Raw genomic sequence first — 4397 nt, 5'->3', positions numbered from 1 at the left:
TGTAAGGGAGTGGGAAGGTCCTACAGTGGTCTCTGGGGGTTACAAGCGTGTTGCCTTATAGGACTTCAGTAAGCTTCACGTTTGCTATATGCAGCTTCCTGTACTTGTGGTACCCTTAGCAATAAATGTTCCACATTTACTGTTAAATACATACTTGTATATATATGTACCTATGTGTCTGTGTGTGCGTGTTGTATGTACACACACAGAGACATTAGAGACAAGTACTCTCTCTCTTTCACCTGAGTTGGGAGGTTTTGTTGCTGGGCCCTGCTGACATAACCGGTTCGCCCAGTGGCTTGCTGGCCCTGCCAGGCCGTGCTGAGCTGTGACTTGATGACTGGCAGGTCTAGTCCCTGGACTAGAACTGGTCCCAGTGCTCCAGGTGGAACCAGGGTGAGCAGCCCTTCTCCTCCCCTCTCCCTCCGAAGGGGGAGCAGCCCAGGCTTCCATACACTTTCCTTACTGCGGGTTTACCAGGCCTCAGCTCTGAGAAGGCTCTGACCTGGAAACTGCTGGAGAACGTGTGGCCCGTCCTGCCTGACAGTGGCTCTGATTTCCCGACCTGTGCACAGGAGCTGGCCGAGGGGTAGCCGCTGCAGGCTTTGAGTTTTCTGGTGAGAAGTGTTGGGGCAAAAGGAGCTTGAGCTCGTCCCTCAGCACTTCTGGGCCATGTGGAGCCCTCCCCCTCCCCAGGAGAGGGGCAAGACTGAGATGCCCCCTCTGCCCCAAGGAAGTGCACACCGGGGCAGGGGTAGGAGATACTCAGGCTCAGTCCCCACTTTCCGGTCAAGGGCCTGCGGTTACGGAAACCTCAGGGTTTCTTCCTGTAGGTCCGAGTGGTTCTCAGCAGCAAGCTTTCACTTTCCATGCTTGGCAGAGACAGCTGGGTGCTGAGACTAAAGAGACAGCCCACCTGTCCTTCTGCCCAGAAAGTGAAAATGCCTAAGAAGGAGCTGGGAGTGACTGGGGACAGCCAGATGAAGGTCCAATTCTGGTGCTGGGTCCCTGAGGAGGGAGCGCTGTGGACCACCTCCTTGGCACATGCTTGTGGGGCCTGCCTGGCACCGGTGCAAGGGTCAAGGTCGGAGTCCACTGGCTGCTGGGAAGGCTGGCATTGGAGCCACACTAATGCGCTGGGCAGCATCAGGCACTCAAAATCTATTTTAAGCCTCATGTAAACATGCATGAGGCAAAGTCTCCTTCTCCCTGCCTGCTCCTGCAAAAAGAGCTGTCCTTTGCATTGCCAACTTCTCAGGGTTCTCGTGGAGGTTAAGCGAGTGTTGTTTTGATTTTTTTTTGTGGAGGTGAAGTCAGTTGTAGTCTTGTTATTTTAATAAGTCACAATATTTACAAGTTCATTTCTTTGAACTGTGAGGGGAGGTTATTTTGTCTGCAATTTTGAAGGTAAATAATTTTCTGCTATTTCACCATCATTGCAGCCAGATATTTTTGTTTGGTTTGGTTTTCAAAAGGAAGGCGGAGAAGGGAACTGGCTTTTATGGAATCTCTTTGCTCTGTCCTTGTCAACAGGGGAGTTGTGTTTCCATTACCTTCTTTAATCATTTTCGTAAAGATTTTTGTATAAATGATAAGAAATAAATGGTGTTTTTAAATTTGTTTTTCAGAAAGAAGTAATGCACGAGTCTGATTTGCGACTGGAGGATAAATCCGAACCATTTCAGTATGATGTCATGGAGATCTCATCTCTCAGCATCAAAGTTGCCTCTCCTGGCTTTTGACCTTTAAGTGTTCGGTGTGGAAGAAAAATGGAGACAATAAATTTCCATGCACGGATTCAAAGACCTTGTAGTATACAGACTGCATTCCCCCGAACTTTGTATCTCTGTGTATTCTTTTTGTTGAGTTTTCAACCACATAGCGTTGCAATTCACCTTCCCACATTACATTTTTCATCAGTGTTTAAAGGCCTATTTATGCAAATACCAGGAATTATCAGAACTCCCTGCAACAGGAAACCTGACCCCCAACTCCCCCAAATGCATCGTGATAAAGAGCCACTTGCCAAAATAACAAATCAACTTCCTGGAACACGCTTGCTCAAAACCAGGAGACGTCAGCTTGACTTCTGCCTTGTACGCAGGAAGGCTGACCTTCAAAGATCAAACGTCGGCCCAAATCTCCCTTCATCTCGTAATACTCCTGCTTGTTGTAGCTCCTGTTATCGTCAGGCCCCAGGCCAACCATCCATCATGTCAGAAGAGAGTTGGGTACAAACCCTGGATTATTTTGAAATATTCTAGTTTGGCTATAATGAATATATTTTAAATAATTTTGTTAATTTTATTTTGTTCACCTTGAGTTATGTAGGGCATTTTGTTTTGAAAGTTTGTGGTCTGAGACATTTGGTGTTTTTGTAATTAATTTTTTGAAAAATAGGGCCAACCAGCTCCGTACATCCTGTATTTGTAACTGTGTAGTTGTTATTTAATATTGTTACTCCACATCCTGAGTCAAAAAACAATTTTAAGTAAAACTTTTTGTTAGGCCCCCACTTCTCCCCTAACCTAATCCTTCTGCTTCTATAATAATCTGCTTACCACCCCTGACCCTAAACTGGTGTAAAAATGTTGACCACCCTTTCTTCTTGGCCGAGAGGTTTGAGCTCTAGTTGACTCTTGGACTCCGGCATAAAGGTGGACTCTCCACAAACTCAGTGCATGATGCTTCTGTTTAAACTCGCTCAAATATGACATTTGGAGGCCCCAGTGAGAAAATTGCTTCTCTTTAAACTCACTCAAATATAACAATTTCACCCCTGCCCTGCTGGTATAGACACTAGGTGTTATGGCTGGGTGACTTGCCAACTTTCACTCTGAGCCACAGCTTTGCCAGAGTAAACTAAAACAGAGACTTCAGAGCATAATAAAGTATGCCATTTTTCCTATATAGAACTAAAGACACAGGGGAGAGAGAACAACTTAGTTTAAAAGACAGTGCCCTTTTAGTGTTCATATTAATAAAATAAGAGGAACAGTACCAAGGAGAGTGCTTTGTGAGGATGTCAAGGCTGAATGTTCCGTTTTACACAGCAAGTCTCTGACAAAGCGGGAGCCACAGAAGGGACACCCGGTGGAGGGCCCTAGGCAGCAGAGCAGAGCCCCTGCCATTCTGGAAGCTGGGATGTCATTTAGTGTTCTGAATTAACCAGGAGCCTGGGGGGCTGCTGCCGGGATCATTTTCAGCAGGGCGGTACCATTTGGTTCTTTCTGAGAAAGGGGCCACTGCCCAAGATTTTCCACGTCTGCATTCAAGTAGCAGATGAGACGTGGATAACAATACACACTCCAAATCTTTTCAGGGATTTACAGTCTCTGTATGCAGTGTTGTCCTGAATGTGATCACGACATGCACAGAACTGGTTTGAAAATTATTTTATAGAAGTAATTCACTACTAAAACTGTTTCATTTGAAAAGCAATCTAGCCAACGTATCAATAATGGTAGCTAGGATAAAAATAATTACTCCGGATCCCAAGCCAAGATGAACATATAAGTATTACCATTGATTTGGGTGCGATATCGACCCCTTGTCTCTCCCCTGCCGCCTCGATCCTGGGATCCCTGCCTCTCTCTGTGCTTGCAGCCTTCTCCCTAGAAGGGACAGATGTGAAGTGCCGAAATACTTAGTGGTTTCATTCCAGGGCACAGTCCTATCATCCTGGCTACTGATGCCAGAGGAAAGCAGAAAGGGCGGGGGGTTGGGTTTGCAGCATCTGATGGAGATTGTGGTTTGGAGGTTGTGAATTGGTGTTTTGTTCCACAAAAATAATGAACATGGTAACCATAGAAACCCAGTAGAAAGGTGTCCAAGAGGCTAACCAACCCGGTCAAACGAGTGTTTCTCTATGATGACTTGTAGTGATCCTGGTAAATTGTGCAGCGTTTCTTTCTGTGGGGGCAGCAGGAGCTGTGACAAAATGCATTTTTATCCCATCCTCATGTGTCAGACTGACAAGGACTGCTGTGTTGTTGCTATGAGCTGGCTGCATACCAGCACCCACAGCTGCAGACCCATTGCAACTGCTTACTTGCAACAGGTGCCGTGTTTTAAGACCCAGACCCCAGAACCTGGATTGACAGAGGGGCCAGCTGCCAAATTTTGGGCTGGCTGTTTTTTATCTGTGGAGTGGTGCCTCTCTGAAGAGATCAGAGCATGTGAAACTCTATCCTCATGCAAAGAACACCGTCCTAATTTTTCTTTTGCTGGAGGCCACAAGTGCCAGAGAGAAGGCTAAGAAAGGCTTTGGACCAGTTGCCCCAGCCTGAAGGCCACAATGCCAGACCAACCTGGGTAGTGGCTGGAGTTTCAGGAATTTGCAAGCAAAGAGTCCAAGTGCTGAGTCCATTTGACTAGTAAGGGTGTCTTTATCCCAG

General features: G+C 46.4%; 1 long non-coding RNA gene across 1 annotated transcript; it reads left to right on the top strand.

Moving 5' to 3' along the window:
- The first annotated feature begins 291 nt into the window (after window positions 1–291).
- LOC108304171 lies at window positions 292–2513 on the top strand. The gene is made up of 2 exons (XR_001825146.2): window positions 292–396; window positions 1629–2513. It is a non-coding gene; the product is annotated as an uncharacterized LOC108304171 (long non-coding RNA).
- Window positions 2514–4397: the final 1884 nt, after the last annotated feature.

The sequence above is a fragment of the Cebus imitator genome, unplaced genomic scaffold (assembly GCF_001604975.1).
Source record: "Cebus imitator isolate Cc_AM_T3 unplaced genomic scaffold, Cebus_imitator-1.0 Scaffold53, whole genome shotgun sequence".
Lineage (NCBI taxonomy): Eukaryota > Metazoa > Chordata > Mammalia > Primates > Cebidae > Cebus > Cebus imitator.
This window is presented reverse-complemented; position numbering and strand designations above follow the sequence as displayed.